Consider the following 15,005-nt stretch of genomic DNA (forward strand, 5'->3'; position numbering starts at 1 on the left):
GACTTCTCGGAAAGGTCATGACTTTTCAGATAAAGCACAAAAAACAGTTGTTCATACTACCCTTTGTTGACTATAAATAGAGGGGTGTCCTCTCATTTTTCAACCACGATTCTTTTAATTTTCTACTCTTCTTCTTCTTGCATTTTAAAAAATTTCATGTGATTTATTGTCGTTGAGTAAGTTCGAAATTTAGCGGAATATGATGTACCACTATTCTGATGAAGTAAATTGTTCTATCTTAAGAGGGTATATTCCTTAACCTCGAGTACTTGAGGAAACTAATTGTGATGATATAATAATTATTTTTTTGCTTAGTATATAGATTAGTATGTAATGTTTCAATATATGAAGTTAACATGATGTAGTCTAAATTTATTTGTTTTTGTTAACAATTTCTCTTGTGATGTAGATATATGCTTCTGAATATCTTTTTCAAAAATTATTAAACTTTTCAAGAGTTAGAGAATTGTCACGATTTGTTTTTTTGATGTCAAGACAAAATAATGACTTTATTTATCAATGTTACTTATATGATTTCGATTGTCAGGAAGTTTACTTCAAAATAGTTATTACTATATAAACATTGCCCTTTTGATTTACTGATTTACTATTTCTTAATATTTAAGTACTTTCGACGAAAAAAAGTTTATATGACTTGTAATAACACCAATTGAAATTTCTATTAGTTTAATTCTTATTGTAGTCTTAATTCATTTGTTTTTGTTTACAGTTTCGCTTGTGATGTAGATATATGCTTCTAAGTATCTTTTTCTAAAATTATTAAACTTCTCAAGAGATAGAGAATTGTCACGATTTGTTTTTTTGATGTCCAAGACAAAAGAATGACTTTATTTATCAATGCTACTTATGTGATTTAGATTATCAGGAAGTTTGCTTCAAAATAGTTATTACTATATAAACATTGCCCTTTTGTTTTACTGATTTACTATTTCTTAATATTTCAATATTTTCGACAAAGAAATGTTCATGTGACTTATAATAACGCCAATGGAAGTTTGTATTAGCTTAATATTTATTGTAGTCTAAATTCATTTGTTTTTGTTAACTATTTTTCTTGTGATGTAGATATATGTTTCTGAATATCTTTTTCCAAAATTATTTAACTTCTCAAGAGTTGAAGAATTATCACGATTTATTTTTTTTGTGAAAACATGTGACTATTAATGAATCATTTAAAATATATCATTAACAAAATAAATTTTATATTCAGTAATATGGAATAACATTTTCATTTTGTCCCTACACTAAGTAGGCATTTGGCCATGCGATATCATATCACGATATGGTATCGTGAGATGGAATCAGCGTTTGGACATGTGATTTTACGCTGATTCCATCTCATGATTCCATAGCATGAGATGTGATTCCATAATCTCCAAAATCATGATATGGAATTATATGAGAATTTCATATCATGATTTGAGATATTTTAATACAAAATTGATCAACGAGTTTATATTTTGTTAAAACAACCCCACATTTATATCTACTAACCATTTATTTCATATGTAAATAAAATTTATAATCACATGATTACTTTTTAAAATTTATTATTCTCACCAATATATAGTCACTTTAACTCACACCAACCGATTGTTAAAGTGATGAAATATTTATGGTCTATGAGCATGAAAATATAGTTGTGGATGATATTGATCAACAAATGGCTCAAAGTAACAATGTTGGTTCGTCTTCTCGGTCACATGATCGAGAAATGCAAGTTCAACGTGAGGAAATTGTCTGTACTATGTGGGAGAATTATATTAAAGACTAGTACACTACAATTTATGTTCAATTTGTTTTTATTAAATTAAAGTTAGATGAAACAATTACTTATGTGGAGAACAAATAGCTTTGTAATAATTTATTTTGCGATTTTATAAATTTTTGTTTATTGATAAGATTGAATAAACAATTGGGGCTATTTTAATAGTTTTACAACTTATGAGATTTTTATGTTTATGAGAAAATATACAATACAAAAATTCCATATCGCATGTCCAAACAAAACTTCAATTTCATCTCATGATTCCATATTATGATACCATATCATGATTTCATATTATGATACCATATCGCATGGCCAAACGGGCCCTCAGAAATTAAAATTTAATAACTATAAAGAAAATAGTAACATTAATTAAAATTCCTATTTATTTATGTAAGTATAAAATTTACTAGAAATTCATCTATTGTACATTAATTCTTTAGTTATAACATTATAAATTCTCTTAGTTATTACTAATTATTGCAAATGGTATTCACACTCTTTTACATTCTTTAGTTATAATATTATGAATTCTCATAGTTATTACATTAGTTATTTGTATTTTTCATCTTTCCTTATATTAACTTTTGACCAATAATTTTTCATATTATTACACCACCCCTATATATGTGCTAACACATTGTTGTTATTTTTCCTTGGACGAATCATTCTTGGTTGAATAAATTGAAAATCATTGACAAGTATATAAACTATATCTCTGTCGGGTGTAAGATAAATAGGTGATTATATACATGATTTCACAGATAAAATATATTCTTTAATTTTAATTTTTAGTTTTTTTGGGTAAAAAAAATGAAACCTTTCTTAGTTAACTATTGACAGTCAGATAACTATCTTTGATTTATGTACACAGACAATCGAGAAGTCAAATATGACAGTCAACAAAAAGAACGTCATCTATTATGTTATAACTTATAAAATAAAAATTAATATACAAAAATAGTTCTAAAAAATAAAATGTAGTTGTTCTCCACATGATCATATGACATTTAAACAAATTAAGTGGAATACACGTCAAATCTGGTTAGATGACAAGAAAAATGCATAACAAATATCATCTATAAGGTAATATTAGTGAGATATGACTAATTACATGATTGAACCTCATCAAACTGAAATAAATATATACATTATTGCATTTAAATAAATAAAAAATCCATTGACTATCTTCATATGTTTGTGTGAATAAGAGATATATATGGCGATCTACATTGAACATTCACAAAAGAATCTGCAATATTATTTCGTGCAAAGCTTATTATTCAAATCTTCGCATAAATTTTCTAAATTGATAATCACGTGCAATGCACGTGTCGAGAATCTAGTATTACTAAAAGTGGGAAGCTCCTAACGTCAAAGTTGGATTACCATTTTGCCCTTCCACTTATCCTAACCTCAAAGTTGGATTACCATTTTACCCTTCCACTTATCCTAACCTCAAAATTGGATTACCGTTTTGCCCTTCCACTTAATTAAAATGATTAAATGTCCAATTAAATAATAATATTTTAATTACATAAAAACATAATTTGAATTCCAAGAGTTGTACTTTAATTCTTTAGTTATGACATTACACATTTCTTTTGTTTTCTACTTCTTTTTAGCTTCCATATGTTAAAAAACTTTTCATATCCTTTTACCTTCAATAAAACCAATAGCTTTAGCCTTTGGTCCATTGTCAAAATTTTTTAATGCTTTTGTAACACCCCAAATTTTTTTTTGAACTAAGACTCGAACCGTTCTTCACTAGATGTAGCACCTTGAGTTTCAAAAAGAACTAAATTGGAAATAGCAAAATCTGAAATTTTGCAAGTTATGCGTAAGTTATGAGTTTTGGGTCAACTTCAAACGACCATAACTCTTAGTACATGATGCGTTAGGTGTTCCATAAGATGGAAAATGAAAGTTCTTTGAATTATCTTTCCAACGCCACCGAGTTTTCTAAGTTTCGAGTTCGGATAAGTGAGATATGCCCTTTTGAAGTTAAGTTGTCCAGTTAAGAAAAGTTACCCGAAAATAGTGAGGGTATTTTGGTCTTTTCCTTACCAAATCAGATTCAATTCATTTTTAGTAAGGTTTTAAGGGTCTAATCCTATAAGGTTCAGTTTTATACTCATAATATACGCCTAGGGTTTTAGTTGAGAGTTCAAGAAGAGAAAAAAAGAGAAAAGAGGAGAGGATCAAAGCGTTCGTCGAGGTTCTTGAGTTTTGTTGTGGATTTTCGCCATGGGTTTGATCCCTATGAGGTATGTAAGCTTCCATAGTGTTGGGTTCTGTCACGATCCAAGCCTACACCCCAGACGTGACAAGGCATACAAGACTCGGAAGAGCCTCATACAAGCCTCATAGCATTCATAACATAAGAACATAGAAAAATAGTGCAAAATTTAAAACTTTTCTTTACAATCGAAGTCATTTTCAAAAAAGCAAGAGGAAGTCTTTCTATACTTTGTCTCAAACCATCTACAACACTTTGAATAAAAACTATGGGACATTGCCCATACAAAAGCTCTAAACATAAAATAAAAGACATAAAGAGAAAAGTGGATTTGTCCTTGAAACTATGAGGACATCACCAAATCTTCAACTCCTTGCTCCTTAAAAACCCATCTTCCAAGAATAGAACATCCAGTCTCCAAACCCTACACTTTTGTAAAAATGTAGATATATGGGTTAGCACACAGAAATGTACTAAGTATGATAGTCATGCAAAAACCATGCTTAAAAAAGACATTTTGGTTGAAAACCATGCTATATGCCAATTTTGAGAAACATCATGAACTTTAGTATAAAAGGCATAAGATACAATCACATTCAACATATCAACCATTTCATCACATTAGAACCATCACCTTAAGTAACCCTAAGCTATACTTGTGCAATGTAAGAATAGCATCTTGTCGCGCCTCATTTTTCTCAAAACGGGTTTTGGTGCACGACCTAACAACTCTTTTAGGCTTTGGAGGATTGAAGAGTCGCCACCTAATGAATTAAGGCGCGTTAGGGCACCTCTCTAACCTAGCTAATTCTAACTAAGGTCAACGAACCAGAGATCGGGTAAGGGTTCAAGTTACCTCGAGGGGAAGGTGTTAGGCATCCCTCGAGGTCCACAAATGTGGGTCCCGGCCGTATCTCATGCAATTTATGTGAGGGTTACAAGTAGCAATTAAGGTCATTTCATTTATTATTTGGTTAGTTAACATGCTAGCTAAGTGATAAATGACATTCAACAATTAAGGTTACTTCAATAATTTATTTAATTAATTAAGCATGCAAAAACTAGGTGATAACATAATATTTAACAATTAAGAGCACTTTGGTTATTTTAATTAATTAGTTAAACATACAAGACTAAGTGATAACATAATATTAAACATGAAACAGTTATAGAGAATAAGCGAGAAGACAGAATATACACCAATAGATAGGAAAATAATCCGATTTTATTTATTACGCTACCCCCAAACAAGCATAAGATGTTCAGAAGATAAAGTTTTGAAGATTGAGTAATTTATGAATAATTTATTTTTATTATTATTATTTTTTTAAAAAATGTTTGTTTCTTTATAGGGATGATACCACGATATTGTTAATCGCGCTCCTCCACCATAGAAACAAATTTTTATTTGAGGTCGGTCTTAGAAAAATTTAATAATAGTTTATATTTTGAAGACGATTGAAAAGATTTAGTTTCATATAAGCACATAAATATTTACATATAAATACACATAATCCCTTTTTTGCAAAATCTTGGGTAGGTGGTACTCCCGGGGACGCATCGGTTTAATTAGAAAAAATGGAATTAGACCTCGAAATTCCTTTTACTTTCCCACTAACTATGGGTTAGGAGATAGTATTTTTAGATAGTTTTAAAAGTCATGTTCAACCCAAATTTGAAAACCAGATTGAACAATGATTTAGACAAAGAGAAAATATAAACAACATGATTATAATTTTATTTATTTTTTTTAGAAAGAAGATTATTGCAGAGAACTCAAGAATGTAGCAGCAGATTATTAGATGCCTAAATTCAGTAACTGATTTTTTTAAAAAGTGGCAAAATTATGATGCAGAGGTTATTATTTAAAGCAGAGTTGAATTAGGGTAGCAAGTAGCAGATGCAGAGAATGATTATTAATTGATTTTAGGAGGCAAAACAGTTTATTAAGTTTGAGCAAGATTTATCCGGACAATAGATATCAAAATAATTTAGCATGCTGGAAATAGCTGATTGATTTTACTTAACTAGCAGAAAATACAGATGCGATGCATAAATTATTTAACAGGGAGCAGGAATATGCAGCAAATTACTCCAGTTATTCAACATGCTAGAAAATTATTGTTAATTTATTTTTTATTTAACATTCAATTAATTGGTACGACAGTTAATTATTAACCCTAAGACATGATTTCTAACCCAAAAAATAAAAAAGGATTGAAACCTATAGGCATATACTCAGATAATTTACTAAGAATTATGTAACTCCTATAGGCATGGTTTCTAAACTTCATATAACACAAAGAAAATAAAAGAATTAACGAACTACTATCGACGTGTAAATTCTAATTTAGCTACAGATTGACAATCCTATGAGCATGAATTATATAGCAAACTTGTTAAAATATTACAATTATTGTGAACAGATGAATAATTTCAAATTAGTTATTAAAACCTATAGACATGGCAGAAAATATATTTTCCATGGATTATGACAATATTCACAATTTTGTCCATTTATTATGTAAAATGGATAAGGAACATTAAATGGAACAAGGAGCAGACATATATCAATTTATTTAATAATTAAGAGGTCATTAATGTCAATCCAATAACATATTATAATAAGGAATTACGGCATGATCAACTTTTAAACTATAGCTAAAAGATTAAATAGATGATTAATGACAATTACCTTATTTTATTTAGGCCGATCTTGAGTGAAGTTATTAGAATAGGAACGATTTCATCAAAACACAATCCTATAGGCATGTTTTCTAACAAACAAGTAAGTTTGCGATAAAATAACAATTAGCATGTAATTCCCCTCCCCCCTTTAGACGATCCCCAAATATATATATTATATAGAGAGTTTAGAGTTTACAAATTATTACAGAACGATGATCAAAAAATTAAAATAATAAAAATAGTAAAATTATGAAATCAGCCTGTCTATCGTTTCTCTATTATGGCGACTCTTCATATCTTGAGCTTTTAGTTCAACCTTGCTAAACCAAAGAAAGGAATACTACGAGTACATATAGATATAACAGAAGCAAATATTATATAAGATCGATTATATAGACAGAATCATGAAGCAAACACATAGTCATATTAAAGCACACAATGAAAGGAGATGGGATATAAAATGGACATGGGTGCCTCTTTTTTTATATATTTTCAAACATATAATCATGCAAACAATGCAAAATCATATTACACTAATGAGAAGGACTAACCAATTAAGCAGAATATTTTATCAGCAATGAAGTGCTAGTAGCAAATCCAATCGGAACAGCAACACAGCAAAACGGTAATTAGAGAGGGGGAACTTTAATATTTTTACCGGAAAACTTAATTCTTTAAAAGTAGCGAGAAGAGTGATTTTTAGTATTTCAAGTATGCATATATGAGAGCAATATCAGAATGTAAGAGTGATCGTGAAAGTTAGAATGTGTAGGTGCCTTTATAGTGAAGGGAGGGGTCCTATTTATATAATAGAAGAGGGGCATATGTAAGAAAAATAAATATTTTAAGGAGTCAATTAATAAACAATTTCCTTATTTCAAAGGAGCTAAAAATCAGTCCGCAAGCATAAGGTAAGGAAACAAATCAAAATGTTAGCTACCAAAAATAAAGACTAAAAGCAAATTACTAGTACCTCATGATACGGTCAAAATTTTACCAAAATAGAATAAGTAAGAATCTGTCTATAAATAAATAAGGCAAGGATGTATTAATTTAAAATCAACACAAATAATTTTATAAGGAAAGAAATAACTATCACCATAATTAAAACTCACATGCTTTATTTATTAATTTATATCTTGCCATAGACAAAGAGAGGATTCCAGTAATTACCCCCAAATTAAGCATCGACAAGAACAATTTATGGAAAACTAAATTTCGTCCTAATAGCGAAAGAAAGCCTGGAACTAGTAATTAATTATTTTAGCAAATTAAGGAATTAGTCAAGATGCTAACTTAATCAACTATGGTGATTATTATAAAATCAATCCAATGGATGATAATATATACAAGCAATTCTAAAAACGGTGATTTCAATTAAAAACTATTACTACCATATGCAATCAAATGCTAAATTTCAAAAGTATATCAACATCAAAGTCACACTCAACCAACTTAAGGAGAGCATGCTATTTCAACACAACTATAAATACACATACTTTCGGAATTCAGAAAATCCTCAAGAACAGTTCATAAGACCAAGCAAATCCTGATTTATCTTATGCTTAAAACAAGAACATGATTCTAACGATAACGATACTATAGAATTCCGTATAGAGCAATCATGTAATGATAGATTAATGATCATAATAGGCAATTTAAGAGAATATTAAAACGAAAACGAACCCACACAGATCTGTTTAGATCTGTTTTCTCAGACGACCAGGACCTCGAGCTGACCTCGCCGGAGTTGTTGTTGTTGTCGTCGCTGCTCGCTGAGGAACTCTCGCCGGAGCTGCTGTTGATTCCAGTTGGAGTGCTGCTAGCTGCTGGAGTTTTTGTCCGACCGCTGCTGGTGGTGTTCCTGCGAAGAAAGGAGAGAAAAGAGAAGAGAAAGGGAGAAAGGAAGGAGAGGCGGAGGGAGATGAGAGGGAAAGAAGGCGCCGGAGCTGCTGGTCGGAGCAGCTGTTGCTGTTGGTTTCTCGAGCTGCTGCTGGCCGCTGGTGAAGCTGGCTGGCTTTGTTTCCTTCAATGTGGCCGCCGGTGAAAGGAGGAGAGAAAGAGAAGGGGTGGCGGCTTTAGAGAGGGGGAAATGATGAGCGAAAAATGAGTGTTAGGGTTGGTCTTTTGGTAGCTTAGAAAGGAAAGAGAATGTTGATTCGATCTTGACCGTTGATTTAAATAAGATGTAAGGCTGAGATTTTATAAATAAATAAAAATTAAGGGTTAGGATTAAAAGATGGGGTGTGAGATTTGAATTGAGTTTGGTCCGAATTTAGTTATAATTGAAATAACAATTTGAATTGGATTGGATAGAATTAAAATGAATTAGATAGGAATAAGGGCTATAATCTAAATAAATTGAATAGAAGGGGCTACCATTTAAATGATTTTGAGGAAAATTGAAGAAATGCTATCCAATTAAAGTAATAGAAATATTATGATATAATTAACATCACTTAAATTTTAAAACATTTGAAATAAAATAATTATTTTGTGTTTTTTTTGCTAATATTTTTAGAAATATCTTAATAGTATTCACGATAATTTTATAAAGCATGCATACTAAAATATATAATTTTTAGACAAAATTGATTAAAATTTTAAAACTCGAAATATTTTCAAGAAAATTCGTATTTAATCGAATAGCATTCAAAATATTGCTAAAGGTCAGTCAAAATTGGGTGTCAACACATCCCATACTACTATTCCTACTAAGTACCACTTTGTGGCCACCATAGATGAAGTTACCATTCTTCCTTGCTCATTTTATTTAGTCCATACTCATACACAAGGAACACATACCTTTCATAAGTCATGACAAGGAAAGTAACTCATAATACAATCCAAGTAAAGCATGCATCATTACATTAGGCATTTAAGTTAACCTTCTCATTATCTTCATTAAGAGCACATTCATTCATTAGACATTAAGACATTGGAGAATCACACCATAGCCCTCTCAAAGCCTACTCGTGCAATGCATGGATGGCATCCCATACTACCACCCACACTTCATAGTACTTCTCAAGTAACCATAACACGTATCTCACATGATGGGAATAAACTTTAACCGACATAGACCATGTGAGCTTAACATGGAATCCGATGTACTATCCCACATCGTAAGGGTTGGTCTACTTGCCTAACGTAGGACCGGTAATATTTTAGCTTAGGTGGATCCACTAGCTAATAACCTATGTGGGTCTACTGATTCATGTTCATTAAGTCAAGATACATTAGTGACACAAGAAGAGGGTGGCTAAGCCTACTAATTCAAGGTACTTCAATCAAGATCACTTTCATTTACACAAGAAAAGGATGCCCTAAGCCTACCAATTCAAGGTACATCAATGAACATTGCTTTCATTTACACAAGAAGAGGATACCCTAAGCCTACCAATTCAAGATGTAACATTATATTGAAGAAACCTTTCACATATAACATCATCATTCATAAGTGTATAATTGAGAATAACCTTTCAATAATAACACAATTGCATTGTAGACATAATCACATTGCTTTCATTGAATTCACATGCATATACATAACATCATAATCATACATCAATCCTTCATACTTTGCCCTTCAAGGCGATGAATCACAATTCACCAACACACCTACAATACTACAATTTAGGCATGAATAATGACATAATTCAATAAACTACATCAATATAGACTTAATCTATTCACATGCTTCCATAATCAATCAATCCCAAATCACAATTCGCAATTTAGTATTTTGGGGGAATCATGGGTTCATAGGGAAATTCCATCTTAAAACAACATTAATTCATGAATTCAATCACAATTCATCATGATTCAACCTTTGAAAACGTTTAGAAATTGAACCCATGACTAAGATTGAAACCCTAACTTTTGGGGGATTTTGGAAACTTTGAAATCATCTTTTGAAGGGGCTCCTTGGGTGGAAACTAACCAAAGATGAAAACTACCATACCTTGATTGAATAAACTCCACGAAATTGAGTGAGAAATATGATCTATTGAGCTCCAAACATTGATTTTTTCTTCTCCAATGGAGGTTTCTAGAGAGAATATTTGGAGAAGAGGTAGTTTCTAATTTTGAGTTTTTGGGAATAATGAGTTGTAAAGGGAGTTTAATGACTTAAAAATTCTTAAATAAGTAAAATAAAATAATATAAACCGTCCCCAACTCATAACTAATTAATTGAGAATTTACTAACTTGTCCCTCCTAAGGCCGAGATTGGGCAGATGTGATCTACGCCCCTTGACCCACGGACCGTGGGTGGGCTCACGCCCCATCCTGCAGGTCCGTGGGTGGGTTTAGCAAACGTGAATTCATGGAGACTTGACCTACGGACCTCCCCCATGGGCGTGGATGGACCTACGGGGCGTAGGTCCCATTCGTAGGCCCCAAGTTTTTTAACAGCTTTTTGGTTCTTCAGGTAGCCTTGGGGTTAGGCTTTAGGGTCCTCCTCAAGGACCCTTGGTTGGTCCTTGGGGAGTCGTACCTTGACGTTTAACCCCTAAACTCCTCAACCTAAGCTCAGGAACTCATTTCACAACACAAAGCCCCATATCAAACTAAGCAACACACTCGTAAGGCTCTAGTTTCACCTACTAGTTTTCCAAGCCATTACATTATCTCCCCCTTAGGAACATTCGTCCTCGAATGACACTTTAAACACTTTAGGGGAAAAAAACTCAAGCCTAGCAGCCCATCATGCATGAAACATCATAAACAATGCACAAAACTAGGAGAAAACATCAACTCCATCTCAAACATACTCCATGCAACACAAGAAGGTAAGAACTACATCTACAAATTCATTATGCATGAAGACTTCAACATTTTTCATTTAATTGGAGGAATTACCTTTTCCAACTCAAATCATGCTCATCATAACATCATGAAGTCAATTATGCAATTCTTCTCAAATGTACATTTAGGCATGTTCAACAATTCACCTCATGAAGCATATATCATACTAAATGCACTTCAACATGAGGAATATAAATCATAAAAACTCATTTTCTCATTCAAACATGAATTCATCACGAACATGCATAGCATAAGGAGACCATGGAAACACATAATCATACATGACTCCAAAACATGAAACAAGCCAAAGGGAACTCTTTTTCTTAGGCTTGAATAGGAATAGAAAGAAAGAGAATGAGGATATCAGGATTTCTCATTGGCCCTTGGCCTCCCAAGCAGCACCCTTACTAAAACCCTTACTAAAATACTACTCCTCAACATTTTCATGGAAACAACTTCCTTACTCTTCAATTTCTTAACTTGCCGGTCTAAGATCCCAACTGGAACTTCTAATCTAGGGAGATTCTCATTAAGCAACTCTTGCTCACAAACAACCTTACCAACATCACTTAAGGTCTCAATTCAAGTCAACCTAAATCATGAACATCAAGAACACTCCCCGACCTTGCTATCTAAGCACATTATCTCCCCCTTGGGAGCAAGCCTATACAAACTCTTTTAAGCATCACTTCTTTCAATTCTAAGGTCGGAGCAAGTCATTACTAAATCTTTACACTCATCACACAAGATGATTCTAAACCAACGTGAATTATACTTCTACCCTATTTTTAAAAGAGTCTACTCACTCAACACATCTAGGTATTTCCAAAACACCTTATTCACCCAAATCTTTCAACAAAACACATAACCATAAAACAACCCATCTATACCAAAGTATTTCATCTAACCCACCATATCAAGTCCTATCTAGTTATATTGCCACAATTGGCATCACCACTAACCTATTCTCCCTCGATCCTTGTAGCATGAGCCCTTCAAGTGGTCATATCCTAAAGACCATCGGATAAGGAATAAGAGAGAGACCTTATAGAGTTAAACTCTATTGGCACGACTTGAAGAATGAAGAAGTGAGATTTTCCTAACATCCAATAGCCTATTATTCATAAATGTGGCACGCTTCACACTATGAATAAGACTACTAGCTAGATGTGGTTTGAGACATCGTAAAACCATCCCAAAATCCTGTGCTCTAACACCATGTTTGTCACGACCCGAGCGTACACCTCAGACATGACACGGCGTACAAGACTCCGAAGAGCCTCATATCATTCATAACATAAGAACATAGAAAAATAGTGCAGAATTTAAAACTATTCTTTACAATGGAAGTCATTTTCATAAAAGCAAGCGAAAGTCTTTCTATACTTTGTCTCAAACCATCTACAACACTTTGAATAAAAACTTTGGGACATAGCCAATACAAAAGCTCTAAACATAAAATAAAAAACATAAAGGGAAAAGTGGGTTTGTCCTCGAAATTATGAGGACATCACCAAATCTTCAACTCCTTGCTCCTTAGAAACTTATCTTCCAAGAATAGAACATCAAGTCTCCAAACCCTACACTTTTGTAAAAATGTAGATATATGAGTTAGCACACAACAATGTACGAAGTATGATAGCCATGCAAAAACCATGCTTAAAAAGGACATCTTGGTTGAAAACCATGCTATATGCCAATTTTGAGAAACATCGTGAACTTTAGTATAAAAGGCATAAGATACAATCACATTCAACATATAAGCCATTTCATCACAGTAGAACCATCACTTTAGGTAACCCTAAGTTATACTTGTGCAATGTAAGAATAGCATCCCATACTACTATTTCTACTAAGTACCACTTTGTGGCCACCATAGATGAACTTACCATTCTTCCTTGCTCATTTTCTTTAGTCTATACTCATACATAAGGAACACATACCTTTCATAAGTCATGACAAGGAAAGTAACTCATAATACAATCCAAGTAAAGCATGCATCATTACATTACGCATTTAAGTCAACCTNGGACTTACCATTCTTCCTTGCTCATTTTATTTAGTCCATACTCATACATAAGGAACACATACCTTTCATAAGTCATGACAAGGAAAGTAACTCATAATACAATCCAAGTAAAGCATGCATCATTACATTACGCATTTAAGTCAACCTTCTCATTAGCTTCATTAAGGGCACATTCATTCTTTAGACATTAAGACATTGGAGAATCACACCATAACCCTCTCAAAGCCTACTCATGCAATGCATGAATGGCATCCCATACTACCACCCACACTTCATAGAACTTCTCAAGTAACCATAACACGTATCTCACATGATGGGAATACGCTTTAACTGACATAGACCATGTGAGCTTAACATGGAATCCGATGTACTATCCCACATCGTAAGGGTTGGTCTACTTGTCTAAGGTAGGACATGTAATATTTTAGCTTAGGTGGATCCACTAGCTAATAGCTAATAACCTATGTGGGCACATAGTTATGGGATAAGAAAGATGTTCAGTGAAACCCGGCCTAACGTGAGGAGAGCTTCCATCTTACCATATCTACTAGGTATGTCACGACCAGAGCGTACACCTTGAAAGTGACACGGTGTACAAGACTCCAAAAAGTCTCATACAAGCCTCATAACATTCATGAACATAAGAGCATAGGAAAAATAGTGCGGAATTTTAAACTTTTCTTTACAATGGAAGTCATTTTCATAAAAGCAAGCGGAAGTTTTTCTAAACTGTCTCAAACCATCTGCAACACTTTGAATAAACTTTAGGACTTAGCCCATACAAAATCTCTTAACATAAAGTAAAAGACATAAAGGGAAATAGTGGGTTCGTCCTCGAAACTATGAGGACTCACCAAATCTTCGTCTCCTTCCTCCTTAGAAACCTATCCTTCAAGTATAGAACAACAAATCTCCAAACCCTACACTTTGGTAAAAATGAAGAAATATGGGTTAGCACATTTAATGTACTAAGTATGATAGCCATGCAAAAACTATGCTTAAAGAAAGACATTTTTGGTTGAAAACCATGCATATGCCAATTTTGAGAAAACTTCATAATTCCTAAGCATAAGAGGCAGAAGATACAATCACATTCAACATATATGACATTTCATCACATTAGAACATAATCACCATATAAGCCATTTCATCACATTAGAGAATTATCAACATACAAGCTATTTCATCACACTAGAGCCTTCACCCTAAGTAACCCTATGTTATACTTGTGCAATGTGTGAATGGCGTCCCATACCATTATCCATACTAAGTACCACTTTTAGGCCACCAAAAGTGAACTTACCATTCTTCCTTTTCACCTTTAGACAATACTTATACATAAGGAACACAAACATTTCGTAAGTCATGACAAGGAAGTAACTCATAATACAATCTAAGTATAGCATGCATCATTACATTAAGCATATAAGTCAACATTCTTACTAGTATC

Source organism: Solanum stenotomum, chromosome 3, assembly GCF_019186545.1.
Source record: "Solanum stenotomum isolate F172 chromosome 3, ASM1918654v1, whole genome shotgun sequence".
Classification (NCBI taxonomy): Eukaryota; Viridiplantae; Streptophyta; class Magnoliopsida; order Solanales; family Solanaceae; genus Solanum; species Solanum stenotomum.